The sequence below is a fragment of the Pan paniscus genome, chromosome 1, assembly GCF_029289425.2.
Source record: "Pan paniscus chromosome 1, NHGRI_mPanPan1-v2.0_pri, whole genome shotgun sequence".
NCBI lineage: Eukaryota > Metazoa > Chordata > Mammalia > Primates > Hominidae > Pan > Pan paniscus.
In genome coordinates, this window is record NC_073249.2 from 171201768 (window position 1) to 171223405 (window position 21638).

The following is a 21638-nucleotide window of genomic DNA, read 5'->3' on the forward strand; positions in this document are numbered from 1 at the left end:
CAAAACATTAAAAGCCTGTGTTATCAGTGCCCCTAATTGATTTTAATTAACTTCTCAGTCTAAATCATTTGAAAGATTTTTTTAGGGGACCAGATATGTTAACTCACAACCATGTATTCAAGTCTGGGTATTGATTTAGCAACCTTAGATAATAAATCTATTTACAAAGATGATAATCAATGGGATGGAACTTTTAAAAATATAAAGCCACACACAAAGGACAAAAGAAGTACTTAAAACCAGTTCTTGTGTTTGTATAGAACACATACTTTACTCTCAAAGCCCAATGATAATCTGAGTTATAGGCAGCTGCTTCTGAGCTTTGGCAAAGAATCTGCACAGAGTGCAGCTTGACTGTCTCAACAGTCCCAAGATGGGCCAGGGAAATGGTCCGGGTGACGTGTCCAGCTGAGATCACACAGGGCTTGCGTCCATGAGAAACTGCAGCTGCTAACATGCAAGTCACTGAAAGATAAGAGAAGTGCTGCTGGCCAGTCAGTCCACAGAGCAAAGGGTCTTTCCAAACTGCCTCAGGGAAAGTCATTGCTATAGCTTGACTTGTCTCCCTAAATTCCTATGTTGAAATCTAATCCTCAGTGGGATGGTATTTGGAGATGGGACTTTTGAGAGGTGATTAGGTCATAAGGGTGGAGCCCTCATGAATGTTATTAGTGCCCTTCTGAGAAAAGACTTGAGAGCTAGCTTATGCCTTCCACCACATGAGGACACAGTGAGAAGTCAGCCGTCTGCAAACCAGGGAGTGGGCCCTCACCAGACATTGGACCTGCTGCCACCTTGATCCTGGACTTCTCATCCTCCAGAACTGTAAGAAATAAATGTTTGTTGCTTAAGCCAGCCAGGCTATAGTAATTAGTTAAAGCAGTCCAAACTGACTAAGACAGTTGTCCTGGGCAGCTGAGAATCAAGAAGCTAAGACCTCACACTTTGCTGTTGGACCATGAGCTAGAGATGGGGTATATAAGCCTTGCCTATCATTGGCAACCACATAGACCCCACAGAAAAGACAAACAGCTCATTGAGGGGAAGCACAGATGTAAACTAGCATTTATAAGACCTACTGAATATCAAATACCATGCAGAGTGATTTACATACCTCATCTCTTTTACTCCTTACAACAACCTACCTAATTATAATTATTATGATAAACATATCACACTATTATCCACTTCAAAACACTATTTACTGAAGGCCTACTTAGAGCCTCGTACTGTACCTCGGACAGTGGAACATTAATTTCATTAATTCTTAAAAAGTACTATGGGGTAGATATATTCTCCCTGTTTTATAGATGTAAACCTCCTAAAGCTCAGAGAGGTAAAGAAACTCACCAAGTTTCACCAAAGCCAGGAGACAAATGCCAATCTAAAAGTCTAAGCCTATGTTCCTTTGACTATGCCAAATTACTAAATAATGTAAATAGCAGGTTTCCTTCTAGTTTTAAGTCCCTAAAGCATCAGGCTATCATTGTCTGATAGCAATATCCCTGGGGACGGAGGCCAGGCAGGCAGTGCCAAAGAACTTCTTTTCAGTGGTCTGTTGATCCTTAGGGGAATTTTGGTATTAGTTGGCTGTACCTATGACAGAGAGATATGTTAGATACTTCACACCTGGGCATCCACTAAAGCCTCCTGCTTTCAGTTGTGTGGTCTCTGATTACATTCAAAACAAGCTGGCAGGTTAATCATCCTAAAACCAAAGTGCTCCTGTCACTCCACTGCTCAACATGAGAGGGTTCCTGCTTTCATCATTAAATTCAGTTTCCTAAACCCAAACAATAAGAAGCTGCATAGTGTGACTGCAATAGTGAAACCTAACACACACTGTACATTTCCCATGTGCCAGGCATTGTCCTAAGCACTTTTGTTGTGTTAAGCCATGTAAACCTTATGATGTAGTGACTATTAATGTCACTCCATTTTCCAGAGCAAAAAACAGGCACAGAGCTTTGCATAGAACTTTCCACAAGCTTTCTTTGTAGACTCTGAGAAGGCACGATATGTAGCTACTAAAGGAGTATCATGAAGAAAGCTTATGGAAAGTTCTATGCAAAGCTGTTCCTTCTGTGTAGCTACCACCTCTACAGGGCCATAGCTAAGGATTAATTTGGGAGCAGAGGAAGGAGAATGTGTCCAAGTGGGGACCTGCCAGGTACTTCTGTGTCTGTTCATCACCACATCTGCCCATAATAACTTTCTTAGAGTAAGGACTACTGCTCTACCCCAGCCTTCCAAATTTCATGCTTGTTCCTTTTTTGCCAGCTGTAATCTAGAATGACATAGGAATAGAAATTATGGAAAATGCAGTTCCCATCTTAACCAAGTTGACATAACTCAGTGCATCAAGGAAATGAAGGAAGTGATGCACTGTCCATGTGCTCTCTATAAGAGAAGACTTCCAAGCAAAGGGAGCTGCAGGTGCCAAGGCCCAGAGATGGTGTATTGGTCCATTCTCACACTGCTAATAAAGACATACCTGAGACTGGATCATTTATAAAGGAAAGAGGTTTAATTAACTCACTGTTCAGCATGGCCAGGAAAGCCTCAGGAAACTTACAATCATGGCAGAAGAGGAAGCAAACACACCCAGTTTCACATGATGATGGCAAGGAGAATTGCAGAGAGAAGGGGAGGAGGGGAAGCCCCTTATAAAACCATTAGATCTTGTGAGAATTCACACACTATCACGAGAACAGCATGGAGGTAACTGCCCCCATGATTCAATTATCTCCCACCAGGTCCCTCACACAACATGTGGGATTATGGGAACTGAGAATAAGCAAGTCCCTTCTGCCCATGACCCTGTAAAATCAAAAGCAAGTTAGTTACTTCCTAGACACAATGGGGGTACAGGCATTGGGTAAATACACCCATTCCTAATGGGAGAAATTGGCCAAAATGAGGGGCCTATAAGTCCCACGCAAGTCTGAAATCCAGTGGGGGCAGTCAAATCTTAAAGCTCCAAAATGACCTCTTTTGTCTCCATGTCTCACATCGAGGTCACTCTAATACAAGAGGTAGGTTCCCACAGTTCTTGGGCAGCTCCAACCCTGTGGCCTTGCAGGGTACAGCCTCCTTCCTGACTGCTTCCATGGGCTGACATTGAGTGTCTGTGGCTATTCCAGGTGCACGGTGCAAGCTGTGGGTGGATCTACCATTCTGGTGTCTGGAGGACACTTGCCCTCTTCTCACAACTTCACTAGGCAGTGCCCCAGTAGGGACTCTGTGGAGGGGCTCTGACCCCACATTTCCCTTCTGCACTGCCCTAGCAGAGGTTCTCCATCAAGGCTCTGCCCCTGCAGCAAACTTCTGCCTAGACATCCAGGTGTTTCCATACATCCTCTGAAATCTAGGCGGATGTTCTCAAACCTCAATTCTTGACTTCTGTGTACTCACAGGCCCAACACCACATGTAACCAACCAAGGCCTGGGGCTTGCACCCTCCAAAGCAATGTCCTGAGCTGTACCTTGGCCCCTTTTAGCCACAGCTGGAGCTGAATCAGCTGGGATGCAAGGCACTTTGTTCTGAGGCTGCATAGAGGAGAGGGGGCCCTGGGCCCAGCCCAGTAAACCATTTTTCCATCCTGGGCCTTTGGACCTATGATGGGAGGGGCTGCTGTGAAGGTCACTGACATGCCCTGGAGACATTTTCTCCATTGTCTTCATGATTAACATTTGGCTCCTTTTTACTTATGCAAATTTCTGCAGCAGGCTTGAATTTCCCCCTAGAAATTTGACTTTTCTTTTCTATTACATCATCAGGCTACAAACTTTTATGCTCTCCTTCTTCTTGAACCCTTTGCCTCTTAGAAATTTCTTCTGCCACATACCCTAAATCATCTCTCTCATGTTCAAAGTTCCATAGATCTCTGAGGCAGGGGCAAAATGCCACCAGCCTATTTGCATAGCAAGAGTGAACTTTACTCCAGTTCCCAACAAATTCCTCACCTCCACCTGAGACTACCTCAGCCTGGACTTCATTGTCCATATCACTATCAGCATTTTGATCAAAGCCATTCAACAAGTCTCTAGGAAGTTCCAAACTTTCCCACATCTTCCTGTATTCTGAGCCCTCCAGGTCTCTAGGAAGTTTCAAACTTTCCCACATTTTCCTGTCTTTCCCTGCCTGTTACCCAATTCCAAAGTCACTTCCACATTTTCAGGTATCTTTACAGCAGCGCCGCACTCTCTGCAGAACCAATTTACTATATTAATCTGTTCTCACACTACTAATAAAGACCTACCAAAGACTGGGAAATGTATAAAGGAAAGAGTTTTAATTGACTCACAGTTCAGCATGACTGGGAAGGCCTCAGGAAACTTACAATCATGGCAGAAGGGGAAGCAAATACTCCTGCTTCACATGGTGGCAGCAAGGAGAAGTGCAGGGCAAAGCAGGGTTAAGGAAGCCCCTTATAAAACCATCAGATCTCATGAGAACTCACTCACTATCATAAGAACAGCATGGAGGTAACCATCCCCATGATTCAATTATCTCCTAGTAGGTCCCTCCCATGACATGTGGGGATTATGGGAACTACAATTCAAGATGAGATTTGGGTGGGGACACAGCCAAACCATATCAGGTGGGATTGCACTTGGCATGATAAAAGTAATGGGACACGACTCAGGCTATTTAATTTTCATGGTTTGGCAGGAAACATTTCATTATTTACAGAATGCTTTAATGTACCTGTAAGCAATACTAGGATACCTGTGGTTGAAAACTACAGCCTAGAATATAACATAGTGAGTACTCAATAAATGACTGCTGAATGAATGAAAAATATCATAGTGGTCCTATTTTTGGTTTTGTTTTTCTTCTGCTCAATATTCAACTCCTTTTCCTATTTGTGGGTAATTCTCGGTAGTGTGGAATATTAGTGCCTTTTTAACAGGATAAAATGATCTCTGAGGAATTACTAGGCACTGGCCTTAATTAAACACTAAATCCTAGGACCCAGAACCTACTGCAGTCCAGCAGGTAGAGTAAGGGTTTATAGAAGTCAAGTGATAAATGAAATTTTAATTCAATTTGCATTGTAAGCTCTGTGGAAACATCAAATCCATCCTGGAATTTCTGAATATAGTCCTGGAAACATAATATCAGGCACTCACATTGGCTTCCACACACTGGCTTCCTAATCTGTGAAGAAAGAGCCAAGCAGGAAAGGCCAAGAAAGGCCCCTGCAGTCCCCCTCCCCCAGCAAAATGTATATGAAAAGCCCTTTCACATCCCTGGAGGCAGAAATTACTGAGAATACTATCTTCATCAAAGAATGACAAAATGCAGAAATAGTGATTCCCACCACATCCTCCCTACCTGCCGGATTCCACAACTCTGGGGTGCCATTTACATATGGAATATAATGTGATTGACTCTGTTGGAGCTATTTGGTGCAGTAACCCCACAAAGGCCCTTTAATTATCTAGTATATGAGTCAGCATTTTCCCAAGAAACAGAACCAATAGGATATATATAGACACATAAGAGGAGATTTATTATTGAAATTGCCTCACACAATTATGGAAGACAAGAAGTTCTATGATATGCTGTCTGAAAGCTGAAGAACCAGGAATGCTAGTGGTGTAATTCAGTCTAAGTACAAAGTCCTGAAAACAAGGAGAGCTGATGATGTAATTCCCAGTCTGAAGCCAAAGGCGCAAGAACCAGGACTACTGATATCTGGGGGCAGGAGAAGATGGATGCACCAGCCCAAGCAAAGAGAGATTATTCACCCTTCCTCTGCCTTTTTGTTCTATTTTGGCCATCTACAGATTAGATGACACCTACCCTCACTGGTGAGGGTGGGATCTTCTTTACTCAGTCTACCTATTCAAATGCTAATCTCTTCCAGGAACACCTTCACAGATACACCCAGAAATAAAGTTTATACCAGATATTTGGGCATCCCTTAGCCCAGTCAAGGTGACACATGAAATTATCCATCCTATCTAGTTTGGCTGATATAGTAGATAAAAGATAATTTGGAACGATGCTACACTGCTAAAATTGTCCGTGACACCTAGAGTAAGAGGTAAAATATTGTAGATGATCAGAATCACTGGTTCTCTGGAAGAAAGCAAAACCTTCTCCCCATCAGAATGTGGAGAATCTGTGATTTTTCCACCTTCATTCTACATTTGGGAAAAATCAAGACAGAGAGGAAAGTGACCCATCCGGGTTCACAAAACCATCAAGCAGAGATGGGTCTAAAGTCCCTTCCCTGCAGTGAAAGCAACTAGAGTTCAGCAAGTTCACACTAAGGTAGAAGATGCAAGCTTTGTAGACTTTGAGCCATGGCTAGAAGAGAAAATGCTTCCTGGGAAAGACAAAAGAGAGACACAAAGGAAAAATTAAAAATTGACTGTTGGCCATAAGTGATACTTGGGATGCAATTTCTTCCCAAATCTGAAGTCATTTGGGAGCTTATTTTCAATTGAATGTTGTTTTTAGAATCAGTTGGGGCTAGTATCAAGGGAACACAATTGACAGATGCCTTTTCCTTTTTAGTTTCCAAAAAAGCAGGTGGCTGCAGCCAATTCCCCAGGTGCCCAAGTTTGCATTCTAAAGTTATCTGGGTTTGGGAACAGCCCCAATCCCAAAGACTCATCATCTGCATAGGGAGATGATTCAATCCACTGACACTGGCCATAACCATTTAAGAGCATTTTATGATGTGGTCCAACTGTACATCAGGGACTTGGCCAATATGTAAAGGAATTTTTTTTTAGGATTAGCCCCCCTTGCTTCTGAAAATAAGTAGAAAATTTGAAATATTCTCTTAACCACCTGGGCCCTGAGATAGAATTTTATGATGTACTTTATAAAATACAAGTCTTAGAAATAACACACTACATTTGCAACTAAGGATCTATTCAGAACCACTGGCAAATGCACTCTGAAGGTCAAAAGGATAATTAAGGAAAAGGAAGAGTTTGCAGGGGGCGTTCACAGGTTACACCTGAATGGAAAGAAAAACTTAGCTAGGATTTCTGTGAAGTTTTGATGAGACTCAAAAAATTCTAACAGCATGTTCTAAAGCCAGTGGGCTCTAGCTGTTTCCTGCTTTGTTGGGGAAGTGAAGTTGGGAACCAATGTTAGCATCAATAGTTACCATCACCCTAGAAAGAAAACTGCTTACTGTATTAGTCCGTTCTCACACTGCTGATAAAGAAATACTCAAGACTGGGTAATTTATAAAGAAAAAAAGGTTTAATAGATTCACAGTTCCACGTGGCTGAGAAAGCCTCACAATCATGGTGGAAGGTGAAAGGCACATCTTACATAGCAGCAGGCAAGAGGAAATGAGAGCCAAGCAAAAGGGGTTTCCCCTTGTAAAACCATCAGCTGTTGTAAGACTTATTCACTACCACGAGAACAGTATGAGGGAAACCGCCCCCATAATTCAATTATCTCCCACCAGATTCCTCCCACAACACGTGGGAATTATGGGAGCTACAATTCAAGATGAGATTTGGGTGGGGACACAGCCAAACCGTATCACTTACTTGGCAGTAAATTGCCTTTTGATTGTAGCTACATTAGGTTGTGGAGAATCTTAGGGAAGCAAAGAGTAGCTCTCAAACAGAATGTGCCTTCACCTTTTCTGGCCTCAATTGCTGCTTTGTTTGCAGCTTGCCTCCTGCCCAGCTCACATCCCACCTTCTACTATGAATATCTGCATCCATGAGTAACCTGTGTAAAGCCAGAAGGTCTCATGACCATGTATCTATAAGATGCCACATCAGAGGAACATTGGTCTCACTCTGAAAGCTTTAGGTAATAATGGAGAGTTTCACTGTTGGTTTTGTCAAAAGCACAACACCAGACACTGAACAGCACCCCATCCAGAAATCCTTTGGAAAAATTACCTTGAAGCACTTTCACTCTCCTCCCAGTTTCATCCTCATGGAAAATGGGTTAAGTCCATCTCCTCCCTCCCTCTCTCCCCTACCCCCTGCACTCAGGCCTTTCTCCAGTTTGTTGCCAGCTTGGTCTCAAACAACTCATGCCCCCTTACCCGCCCCACTACAGCAGTCTCTGTGGGAAACGTAGGCTGGGTCCCTGCTCTGCTTTTTCTCCCTTGTGAAGCAGCCATCTTTTTATCCTGCCATCTCTCTGCCTGAGCATAAGCTCCACGAGACCAGGACTGTGTCTAACTGCTTTCTCCATCCCCTGTGGCCTGCACAGCAATTTGTGTATAATAAAAGCACCATGAATGTTTGTGTTGCAACAAAGTCATGAAGCAATGGAGACGGGGGTTTCTCTGTTTGCCTCTCTTAAAACTCTGACCATTAGCAGTACCTGTCCCAGTCTCACCCAAAGTCTACCAGCTACCAGGTATGCTAGCTTCCTAGGTCTCCCATAACAAATCACCATAAACTTATGTGGCTTAAAGCAACAGAAATATATTCTCTCACAGTTCTAGAGGCTAGACATGCTAAATTAGGGTACTGTCAGCACTGTACTCCCTCCCAAGGCTCTAGGGGAAAATTCTTCCTTGCCTCTCCTGGCTCCTGATGGCCCCAGGTGCACCTTGGCTTGTGACAGTATGCCTCCAATCTCTGCCTCCCTCTTCACATGGCCTTCTCTTCTGTGTCTTCACCTGGTTTTCCTATAAGCACACCATATTTAGGGCCCATCCTAACCGAGTATGACCTCATCCTAACCTAAGCAACAACATCTGCAAAGACCCTATTTCCAAATTCTGAGTTTCAGGTGGACATGAATTTTGTGGGGACAACATAATATAATAGGAAATAAAAACAATGTTTTGAGGTGGTCAGATCAAATTATGCTTTGTTGTTCACGATCTACATGGGTGATGCCATATAGTGGAGCTCTCGCCTTGTTGGTCAAGGAGTAGCTAATTGTTTCAACAAATACACATTTTATCTAGTACATTCTTACAGAAGAAATTTCTATCCCTGCATCTCTAGGCATTGCTAGAATTGGTTTGCATCCCATGTTTTTCCATCCCAAATGCTGCAGAAGCCACAGTTACCATGTCCTGTCTGCTGAGGCAGAAGCAGATTTAGGTTTGGTGCCGCCTGACATGGATATGACTTGTTCCTGTGGAGGTCCACCTAGAGAAAAAGAACACAAAATGGTAAATACAAAATTAGGTTCAAGAGTGAATATTTATTTAGAATGAGAAAATAAATCACCAAAGTTTATACATTTTTAAAGGCTGACAAATATAAAATCCCAAATGTTTGTTTGTAAGTTTTTCCCATTTTTGGCTGTGTCTTGTTCACTTTTTGACATGACAGCAATTTTATCGTATTTTCTGCAGAAGGAACAGAAAATTGAACCCTTCTTCCTCTAGTGTGGACTTTTGAAATTTGTTTTCATTGTGGATCCTTTAGAAAAAGTTTCAGCTCCACAAGTTGTTACTGGGAATGTCATGTAAAATTTCAGGATTATCATCAAAGTCAGAAAAAAAAAAAACTCTATACAGTTTTTTTCATAGATGAGCTGTAAGATTTTTAGAGCATGTCAAGTTTTATTGTGTGTGACCAACCTTAAATACTTTTTGAGTTGATGACATTGATTAACTAGCTTGACACTGATGTCCTTATATGGTATATAAAGAGTTTTATGTTATTTTTTTTTTTTTTTAAAAACTGTCTTTCAACACATCGAGTTGAATGAAATTACTGCTCATTTCAACAGGACACAATGAATTCCTCAAAATAAAGCTACTGTTGACCTTTTTGTGTTTTCTGTTGAGAGCATAAATTATCTTATTCTTTGCCATAATTTTTATTTCCTTTTTGCTTTTGTGCTTTCTGTCTAGAAGTGTCTTGCTTCTCATCATCATCTTTTTACTTCTGTTGTCAATTTCATTCTATTTTCTAATTCTTTTCTTATCTTCATAATTTTGACCAATAGAGACTTTAGTTATTTTTGTGATATAATAAGAGAGCTTTGACATTTAAAGTTTCAGCCAGTATTCTTTTTTTTTCAGTTTACCCTTTTGGCTTCCACTGAAATAGTTCTGTCTCATAAAACTTGATTTCATGTATAATCAATAATTCTGAAAAAAGATACAAAATTAATCTAAAATTGAGATATAGCAAGAAAAATTCAAATCATTTTTAAATTATCTCTAGTTTTTTAGCTACATAGTTATACTATTAAATTGTTCTTAAACAGTATACAGGGACTTGTTGATGAGCATGTACAGAAATGTTGCCACTGAAACACCTGTCTCACAAAGCTGTATCACTGCATTCGTGGTAATTTTAGGTTCCGTTTCTTCTGGATCCAAATCACACTTTGTGAGAACCAGATGTGTCAGATACATCATTAAGACAGTCCAGATGCTCTAAGATACGGCTTGACAGTTTGGGATGCATAAGACATGAGACCTCACACTGAGGTACTCGCTATTGGTAATACTGATACAGGTCTGTGCCCTGTGAATACAGGAATGCTCATTAAAAAAACAACAACTCTATTTCATGCAACTAATGCTGGGAACACTTTTAATTGCACACACTGCCTTGTTTAATATACTTCTTGTGGATGGGAACTTCCATTTTGACTAGGTGCCAAGGAGAACCAAATCCACCACTTAGAATTTTAAACATCTGATCTTTATAGGCATTTTCCACAAACTAGCTTCTGATCCCTTTTTGTTTCTCCTCCTGTATTCATGTATTCCTGCTGCCATAGAATAGCAGACACGTTCATATTGGGATCCTGCCTCTGGCTTTGCCAGAGCACAGTGGGTGGTAGAAATGGTTTTGGAAGACTTTTCTACCACAAGATGTCTATCACAACTTAACTATGAATGGAGGAGACAGTGATTCACATCAATAAATCTCATGAAACTCAAACCAAATGCATCCCCAATTCAACTTCGCCTCACCAAATTCCAGCAATGCCCACAGCCTTCCAATGCCAGCAAATACAAGGGGAAGTGTGACATATTAGAAGTTGGAGTAGAGAGGCAATGGCCTGAGCTAACTTAAGTAATGCCTTACTTTTGAACATTGTACACACACATTTATATGACTATGCAAAGGCATTGCTGGAGCCCTTCTCAGAGCCTTGGAAGACACCTATACAAGTGAGAAACCCTAAAGCTTAAGTGTCATTAGTCTCAGGGTAAATCCACCCCTGCTTGGCAGTCATAAACACTCTTCTTCACTTGGATTGCAAGAGAAAATTAGACCCTTGGGCCACTCCTTACCTGGCCTAAGGTTTATCTACAAAGTTCTCTTACATGTTAAATCATTGGGATGTATTATGTATTAGGAGGCAGTAAAATTCTTCATTCTTTGCTGCTCAATATATATTCTGGATTTTTTATAAATGACAGCATGTTGTGATCACACCCAATGTGTTTGATCTACACTACTCTGTTACCATACACTTCCTAACCCTCATCACCTCCAAGGAGGTGTCGTTTTATGGACTCTCTGGAATGAAGACCGTGCCGTGGAGCATGGAGGTAAGAAGTTTTAAAGCACCATTTCAAGGCATTTATTGACTCTCTACTAGGTGCCACATGCTGTTGCACATGCTGGAAATACAAGACTAAACAAGTCCCTGCTCTCAGGAAACTTATATTTTATTGGTGTCGGGGGGAAGGATAAACAATAAACAAGCAAACAAACATCAAGTAAAGATAAGTAAAATGTGGAAAAAATAGAACTTGGAAATTAGAGGGGGTTGTGGAAAGGCAGGGTTGCTACATCACAGAGTGTAATCAGAGAAGGTATCTCTGAGGAGATTACCTCTCATTTGAAATGAGACATGATTTAAAAGAAGGCAGCCATAAATAAGCAGATATAAGGGTATTTGTGCTATAGAAAACAGCAAGTATAAAGGCCCTGAGGCAGAAATGAGGTTGATACAGTCAAACAACAGAAAGCAAGCCAGGCAGACCAGGGTAAAGTAGGGAAGAGGGATAGCAAATGACCTCAGGGGCAGGTCCTAGGGAGCCGTAACATAGACTGGAATTTATTCTGAGAGTGATGAGGAGCCTCTGGGAGGGTCTTGAACAGGAGAATGACATGGTTGGCTTATGTTTTCAAGGGTCACTTTGACTGCCACACAGAGGCTTGATCACAGAGGAGCAAGAACAGAAATGGGGCCATCAGCTATGTGACTATATCAGGAGCCCAGTAGATAACGATGGCTTAAACCTACAGAAAGTGATTTTACCGAACTATCCTCACTTAATGATCAGGAGTTGGCTTATGTTCTGCCCACAAAATGCCCTACCTGTTCAGCCACTGACACTTAAGGTGGTGACAGGAGAGACAGAGGGGAGAGCCTACCTGATGCAGGAATAAGCAATGTCGAGAAATCCAAGGTGACTCCTAGGTGTCTGGCCTGAGCACGTGGGTGAATTACAGTGCCCTATTATTAAATGGGGAGGACCAAGAGATAAGTTGTGGGGCAAAGCAGTTGTAAATCAAAAGTTTTGCTTTGGCCATGATGAGCTTGAATGTTTCTTAGACATCAAATGCCAAGTAGGTAGTTGATATTGTAATAAAACATCTTGGTCGGGTGTGGTGGCTCACTCCTGTAACCCCACACACACCCTACAGGCACAGAGAGGCTGATGCAGGAAGATTGACTGAGGCCAAGAGTTTGAGACCAGCTTGAGCGACATGGCAAGAGCCCAGCTCTACAGTTTTGTTTTGTTTTGTCTTGTTTTTTAAGTGAGGCACAGTGGGGTCAGACTGTAGTCCCAGCTACTCAGAAGGCTGAGGTGGGAAGATCACTTGAAACCAGGAGTTTGAGGCTGCACTGAACTATGATAGCACCACTGCCCTCTAGCTTGCGCAACAGAGCGAGACTTTGTCTCTAAAAATAAAAAATGAAAAACAAAATAAAGAATCTGATTCCAAGTTTTACATTTGACCACTGACAGATTTCAGGCCCTGCCCTCCATCTTTTGTGCTTGTCCCACATCTGTGCAAACTGATAGAAAGATTGGGTACTTGGTCTGCAAGACCTAAACACCAGTCTGCTGCTCCACTCCTTTCTTTCCCTCCAACCCAGACCTCCTTCTTTAGAGCTAAAGGAACCTTTGCAGTTTAAGCTTAGCTATCCATTAAGCTTCTAAGTTGAGATTCTACTCCTGTGGTTGGCCTGAGTTGTGGGTTCCGGGCTCTGCCTGCGTTACTGTTCCTGAGTTAAGATCTGTGGCCCTGCCCAGCATCCCAGTCCTGAACCAGGTCAGAGTTCACCCCTAATCCCCAACCCAGGGTTAGGGCCCTGGTGACCTGACCCAGGGTCCTTCCTACTTTCAATGATATCCTCCCTAAGGCCAGATCTTATCCCTGAACCCCTGGTCAGTGGTCCAGTGACATATGAACACCACCCTCTTATCTGATTCACATGTGCTGACTCCCATAAGGTCCCCCCTTCTTGGACCCAAAGTAGCAAGAAGTAAAACTTCACCCCTATTATAGCATTTAGCACTTTGTGTCCTCAGTTTTAGATGTGTCTGTCTCTCTTGCTAGGGTATTCCCTTAGCCATCTTAGGGAAGCACGTGCATGCACACACACACACACACACACACACACACCCTACAGGCACAGAGCAGGCCATCAGGAACTGTTTACTGAATAAATACAGAAAGTCCTGGGCACTAGGTGAGAAGATTGGAAAGGCTTGGTGGAATGGTCACAGAAGAATTCATTTTATTTTGACGATGAGGACCCGTGTGGTAAAAGGAAAACTAAGTCATTCCTTTCTTCAAAAGTAAATACATTTTGAAAAGTTTCAGGAATGATAAAAATTCCTCAGTAGAGTCAGGCTTCCACTTTAAAAAGTCAGATTTCCTTTCTTCTTAAAGCAAAAACTAAGTAAATAAAGAAAAGATTTACATATGAGGCAAGATTTGAACATGAACCTCTTTTGCTTTGGTTCTGGGTGATGAGAATGAGGGGCTTTACAAACAATGCCCAAACCATGAAATATTTAGAATTGTAGGAACTTTGGGTTTCTGTTCTTGCCTGCAAAATAAAGGAAAAAAAAAATAGAGGGTCTCAAGATAGCACATTGACTTACTCAAGGTCCCATTGACTGGGACCTGCATATTGGCCACTGCATAGTGTCTCTTAGAAAATCAGAGGGTATGCTATAGCTATTCCAGCATGGACTTTGGAATTAAAAAGACCTGGGTTTGGATCCCAGCTCTGCTATTTGCTAACTGTGTGACACTGAGCAACTCCCTGAGCCTTAATTTCCTCCTCCATAAAATAGTTATGACAAGGACATAGAAAATTATACTAAAAATGCCTAGTACCCAGTGCCTTTTTTCCTGGCCCCTAGAACATTGATCATTACCTGAGGAGGTGCAAAGCAGTTCTGAGCATTTTGGGTTCAGAAATGTTGCACTCCCATTGATATGATTTGGCTATGTCCCCACCCAAATCTTATCTTGAATTGTAGTTTCCATAACTTCCATGTGTGGTGAGAGCGACCTGGTAGGAGGCAATTGAATCACGGGGGCAGTTTCCTCCATGCGGTTCTTATGGTAGAGAGTAAGTTCACATAAGATCTGATGATCTTATAAAGTGCTTTCCTCTTTGCTCGGCTGTCATTCTTCTTCTCATTCTGCTCTCATTCTGCCACCATGAGAAGAAGTACATGTTTGCTTCCCCTTTCACCATGATGGTAATTTTCCTGAGGCCTCCCCAGCCCTGTGGAACTGTGAGTTAATTAAACCTCCTTCTTTTATAAATTATCCAGTCTTGGGTATGTCCTTATAGCAGCATGAGAATGGACTAATACAGTAAATTGGTACTGCAGAGAGCAGGGTGCTGCTATAAAGATACCCAAAAATGTGGAAGCAACTTTGGAACTGGGTAACAGGCAGAGGTTGGAACCATTTGAAGGGCTCAGATAAAGACAGAAAAATGTAGGAAAGTTTTGAACTTTCTAGAGATTTTGTGGGCTCAGAAGATAGGAAGATGTGGGAAAGTTTGGAACTTCCTAGAGACTCGTTGAGTGGCTTTGACCAAAACATTGATAGTGATATGGACAATGAAGTACAGGTTGAGGTGGTCTCAGATGGAGGTAAGGAACTTGTTGGGAACTGGAGTAAAGGTCACTCTTGCTATGCAAAAAGACTGGTGGCATTTTGCCCCTGCCCTAGAGATTGTGGAACTTTGAACTTGAGAGAGGTCATTTAGGATATCTGGCAGAATAAATTTCTAAGTGGCAAAGAGTTCAAGAAGAAGCAGAGCATAAATGTTTGGAAAGTTTGCAGCCTAGTGATGTGATAGAAAAGCAAAAACAATTTTCTGGGGAGAAATGGAAGCTACTGCAGAAATTTGTAAAAGTAATGAGGAGCCAAATGTTAATCGTCAAGACAATGGGGAAAATGTCTTCAAGGCATGTCAGAAAACTTCATGGCCGCCCCTCCAATCACAGGCCCAGAGGCTTAGGCAAAAAATTTTTCATGGGCTGGGTCCAGGGCCCCCCTCCTATGTGCAGCCCTGGGATTTGGTGCCCTGCATCCCAGCCGCTCCAGGCTTAGCTAAAAGAGGCCAAGGTACAGCTCAGACTGTTGCCTCAGAGGGTGTAAGCCCCTAGCCTTGGCAGCTTCCACATAATGTTGGTCCTGCAAATGCAGAGAAGTCAAGAATTGAGATTTGGGAACTCCACCTAGGTTTCAGAGGATATATGGAAACACCTGGTTGTCTAGGCAGAAGTCTGCTGCAGGGGTGGAGCCCTCATGGAGACCTCTGCTAGGGCAGTGTAAAAGGGAAATGTGGGGTCAACGTCCCCACACACAGTCCCCACTGAGGCACTGCCTAGTGGAGCTGTGAGAAAAGGGACTGTGTCCTCCAGACCCCAGAATGGTAGATCCTCCAACAGCTTGTACCGTGCACCTGGAAAAGCTGCAGACACTCAATGCCAGCCCATGAAAGCAGCCCAGAAGTGGGGCTATACCCTGCAAAGCCACAAAGATAGAGCTGCCCAAGGCCATAGGAGCCCAGCTCTTGCATCAGCGTGACCTGGATGTGAGACATGGAGTCAAAGGAGGTCACTTCAGAGCTTTAAGATTTGACTGCCTCACTGGATTTTGGACTTGCATGGAGCATGTAGCCCCTTCATTTGGCCAATTTCTCCCATTTGGAACAGGTGCACTTACCAAATGCCTGTACCTCCATTGTATCTAGGAAGTAACTAACTTACTTTTGATTGTACAGGCTCATAGGCCAAAGGGACTTGCCTTGTCTCAGATGAGACTTCGGACTTGGGCTTTTGGGTTAATGCTAGAACGAGCTAAGACCTTGAGGAACTCTTGGAAGGGCATGATTGTGTTTTGAAATGTAAGGACATGAGGTTTAGGGCAGGCTGGGGTGAAATGATATGGTTTGGCTATGTCCCCACCCAAATCTTATCTTGAATTGCAGTTCCCATAATCCTCATGCATGATGCAAGGCAACTGATGGGAGGTAATTGAATCATGAGGGCAGTGTCCCCCACGTTAGTCTTGTGATAGTGAGTAAGTTTTCACAAGATCTGGTGGGATTATGAAGGGCTTCCTCCTTTGCTAACTCTCATTCTTCTCCTTCCTGCCACCATGTGAAGAAGAATGTGTTTGCTTCCCCATCTGCCATGATTGTAAGTTTCCTGAGGCCTCTCAAGCCCTGCAGAACTGTGAGTCAATTAAACTTTCCTTCTTTATAAATTACCTAGTCTCAGGTACGTCCTTATAGCAGCATGAGAATGGACTAATACATCCATAGAAGATTCTCATTAGACCAAGCACAAAAAAATAAAAATTCTTAATTGTTCTCAGCCTTATGGAAAGATGGTTTTCTGGGTGGGGGCATTGGGGAGGAGACTTGAATTCTTAGGTTAAAAAAAAATCCAAGAGATTACATCTCCATTCAAAGTTGAAATAGCCACAGAACAGAATCTAATCAAGTTTTGTCAAGGAAAAACCAAGATAAATGCATGAGATGGGCTCCAGTTGAACAAGACACTCCACCCTGTCATGAGTGTTCAGTGACAATGTCAAGGTAGTGCCCTGAGTATGGTCAACAATAAGGAGCAGACCTGGAACATGTTGGGTCTCTTTGATTGATGCTCTGCACACTGGCCTCTAGAAGCAAGGTGTAAAGGGCATCTCTGTTCATTTGATTAATCTTAAGTATGACTCTAAGAATTTTCCACCAATGTGGATGCCCAGACAGGAAAGAGAAAACTTGAATAATAAATTAAGACAATAAATAAATGAAGATTGTGGTTCGAAGCTCCCCTTGTGCAAATCCAGTAAAATTACAGGCCTTAAAGTGACAGTTCTCATTATGGGAGGCAGAATTTCCCACCAAGATTTGTGGTGAGCTTTCTAAATCTGAGTTAGGTGAACATGACATTTTTACATTTAAACTATTTTTAGTCTCTTTGTTATTTTGTCAACATGCACTTTCTCTCCTTCTCCCTCCTTCCCTTGAAGAAGGAAAAAAAAAGAGCCTCTCAATAGTTTTTAGGTAACTCGTGGTGGAGAGGCAGTCTAGTCCACTGGAAAGAACACAGATTTGATGGTCAGATAGATCTAAGTCGAACACCTTTCTCCACTCTAGGTAGGTGATTTTAGATAAATTATTTGTCTTTGCTAATCTTTGCCTTCTGCATCTGTAAAATGGAAAGGCTAATTCTTACTGCAGAGTTATTGTGAAATTTAAAATTAGCATATGTAAAGCTTGTTCTCCCATAATGAATAGTCCCTAGTATGAACAATAACAGTATTTATTCCAGGCCCAAATCATCACCTCACTCAACCTGACCATCAGGTCACTCAACCCTGACCCCTTGTTTCCCCAGAAACGAAATTATGACTAAAGGGAGCATAGGCTTTGGAATTGTCTCTAAAACTAATGAACTAGGCAGCCTTGGGAAATTTTTCAACCTTTCTGAGACTCAGTTTTCTTATTTGTAAAATGAAAATTACAAGATTTTGAGTATTTGATGAAATCATCTATTCTAACATTTGTCCTACCCACTAAACTGCAAGCTTCTTGCAGATAAGGCCACATTTGTGTGATTTGCTTCTGTTTCCCCAAAACCTGGCACCACAGTGCACAATCCCAGAAGCTGGAGTTCTGAAACCTGCTGTCAAATGGCTTGTCTTCATGCCCACTGCCTACCTACCATCTGCTGCCAGACTGTCCCTAAACTTTCTGTCTTTCCCTTGAATGCCCTGCAGTGGACTCCCTCATGGTGACTACTTGCCTGCATAACTCAATGGGCAGAGAAGAAGTCTGCCAATAGCAAATTGGCAGAGTCCATCATGTCCCCTCCTCCCAGGATCTGCCCCAGTGGACCTCCCTGACAAAAAGCCAGGGCCTAAGGGAGTGATGGAACTATGGAGAAGTATGTTTCAGTATATGGAACAGCATGAACAAAGGCTTCAAGGCTTGAAAAGAAAACGGCAAGCAGTTTAGGCTGAGTGAGGACACTAAGGAAGTGTTGTGAAGTGGTGCAGACCAAGTGCAGCTTCAATGCCAAGAAAGTTGGGCTTTATTCTTTGGGAGCCTCCAAGTATTTTGAAGAGGGAGAAGCAGTGATTAGAAGCTCAACCAAGAAGATGAATCTCACACTAATAAAGATGTTTATTAGTGTGGGGAGAGCTGGAAGCAAGGAGATGAGTTAGAAAGCTGATACGTAGTGCAAACAAGTGGCTTGCTCAAGCTCAAGGAGGACTCATGAGAAAGAGTCACACCAAACATTACTGTATGTTCTCTATAGCTCTTTTCGAGGAAAACCCTTGGATAACTTTAAGTCAGTGACCTAGATTATAATCCTGGCCATAATCTGCTGGGTGACTTTGGCAAGCCACTTCACCTCTCTAGGGCTCCCTTTCCTTATCTACAGAATAAAGGGCTTGGATCAAAAGATCACTTTCAGCGCTGCATATTCATTGTGCTCTCCACAAGTTCATTACATTTCCAAGCACCTGTGAGAGAATGATAAGACACTTTGATTGAAACCAGAAAGCCAAGGCATCCAGGGAGACCCCCACCAGGCTTCTCCAGATGTGGGCCATTATCATTTAGCACAAAGGACTGCCAGGCAGCTAAAACAGAATATTCCGGGAAATTGCTCCATAACTGGGCATTTCTCCTTGTAAGCTTAAATCAAAGCACTCTGAGAATAAACTGTTCCCACAAGGGAGATAATATTATTTCTCCTGGCCTGAAGGCAATAGATGTGTGTGTCTGCTCATACTTCTCCGATTCACCAAATCTCAGAGGCCATAATACATTTCCAGAGGTAGCCAACCAGCTGTCACACAACTGGAAAGGAGCAAAAGAAAAAGAATAATGGGAGCCTGATATTTCCATCTTGCTGGTGTCTCTTTGTCTCTTTGGTGAAACCAGCAGCTGGTAAGATAAAAGCAAAAAATAACAAGAAACATCCAAAATACCAAAGGGTGTCAAAAAAAAAAAAAGGCAGGAGAAGGAACAGAGGAAAGAGAAAAAGCAGAAGCAAGGTCTTGGGACAGAGACAGTGTGGTACAGTGAACTGGGAGGAGAGGAAAGCCACAGCTTGAGTCCAGGGCCACATCTGTCCTGGTGCCAAGCACAAGCTTGACTCCTGGGAGCTTTTCAGCTCTCAAATTCTGGGGTTCAACCTCCCCAGTGCAGATCAGGTACTTTCTAGCACTTGGGCTTCCAGGAGAGAAAAAGAACAAGTTTTGGAGTATGTATGTCACACCAGGCATTTACCAGTATATGATGTCAGACAGCTTGTTTGGCCTCTCAGAGTATCTGTTTTCTCATCTGGAGAGCATGGAAAGTCACATCTACTGTATTTCATCAAATCTAACACACCACACACTGTAAGATTCACCATTGTTTTATGTACAGTTAGCAAAAGAGAAACAAAAAATAACCTTGACAATTAAATCACAATATAAGGCTCTCATCACATAGACTGTAAGATTCAGCCTGATCTTAAAGATGTTAACATGTGGAAACAAGAGTCTTAGAATCTATGAAATGCGGCATTTGCAAGGTTGTTGAGAACTCTAAAAATGAGGCCATCTGTGGAAAAATGCCTAGTGCAGTGCCAGACATACTTTAGGGACAAATATATATTTGTGATTTCCATTATAATCACCATCATAAAACAATTATCTGAGGCCTCAGCAATTTCCTGGGAAGTGGGGTTGGACATGAACACTGTGTTATGTCTCCTTTTGCTCCTTTCCACCTAGCACCTAATCCTTTAGAACACTTAGCAGATACCCACCACGTACCACCAAGGTGCTGAAGGCTTTAAGTGTTGATTTGTCAGCCAACTCATTGAGTTGATCCATATAACCGCGAGAAATGCTAACACTATGGTGACCATAGCTTGAACCATCACCCAAAGTCGTTGTCCCTGCCAACTGTTTGACAGAAGTGATGCCTCTGGGGAGGTAGAAGGTGGGAGAGTGAAGGCCACCATTTTGACTGCCCACCAGAGTCTCTGCTGCTTAAACGGGTGGCCAGAGGTGACCTGCCTCTTTAAGGATTGTGTTAAAGCTCACATACTTTGTTTTTTATCTCTTTCTCCCCACTCTGTCATATTTTTTAATTTTTTATTATTTTTTCAAAAAAATTCAATATGATCCTTTAACTATGTCTATGTACATTTTATTTAACTTTTTACCCTTACATTTTTAGCTTTTAAATTCTTATTCATACTTTAAAAAAATCTTCTTACATGTTAACTTCCTCACCTCATCTGTTATGATCTATAGTCATTATCCTTTATGTCTTTTATTTTCATATTTGTATTCATTGATTTTGTATGGTGGGAAAACTTTTCTTTCCTCTATCCTCCTGCTTTACTGGCTGGACCCTGGAATCAAATTAATAAGAAACAGCGGGAAAAAATAAGTTTAATTATATACACATGCAGCAGAGTTCACAAAGAAATGAAAACTTAAGGAAGTGACCAGATGATTAAGACTTGTATACCATCTTACGGTAAACCAGGAAAAAGCAGGTTTGGGCTTCTGGGAGCAGAAAAGTGGGGTTTGGGCTTCTGGAAACAAGAGGTAAGTTGTGGGAAGATGAGGGGGGATTGTGTGACACACAAGAGCTGTTTAGTGATCCAAGTAAGAGGCTCTGAAGTTATAAGAGCTGTCCCAAGGAGTAGCTTTCTTCCTGGGAGGAGACACATTTTCAAATGTAAATTTCCTTTATAAATGTACCTTTCCTTTGCAAAAAGGGGAAATTTATACTCTATATTTAGGCAGTTAAGAGGCGGTAAAGAACTCTTCCTGTTGCTTCTGATTCTCAATTCCCTTAAGGTCAAAACGGTCCATATGTCAAACGGTCCATATGTCAAAGAGTTCAAGGTGGCATATTCTGGTGCCCTTCAATTTCTAGTCTTTTATCTTATTTTTACTCTCTTCCAGCCTATTTCATTATTGTATTTCAACTCTTAGCCTTTTATCTTTACTCAGTTTTTAACTCTTTTTTTCACTTCTCATGGTTCAGTTAAAAATAAGATCATTAAAATTTAATATTACCTCCTTTCCTATTTTTTTCATCTACATACCCTTTAAGATTTTTTATTATCTTTTTAATGTGTTCTTATCACGGCATACAAGAAGCATAAATCCTAAGTTATATT

At 42.0% G+C, this 21638-nt stretch overlaps 1 long non-coding RNA gene across 1 annotated transcript in view; it reads right to left on the reverse strand.

Annotated features, from left to right (window-relative positions):
* The window catches only part of LOC117981379 (uncharacterized), a 103086-nt gene that overhangs the window by 60163 nt on the left and 21285 nt on the right, over nucleotides 1-21638 (reverse strand). The window contains exon 2 of the long non-coding RNA XR_004672863.3: nucleotides 9027-9108. This is a non-coding gene — a long non-coding RNA (uncharacterized LOC117981379). The remainder of the gene's footprint in view (nucleotides 1-9026; nucleotides 9109-21638) is intronic.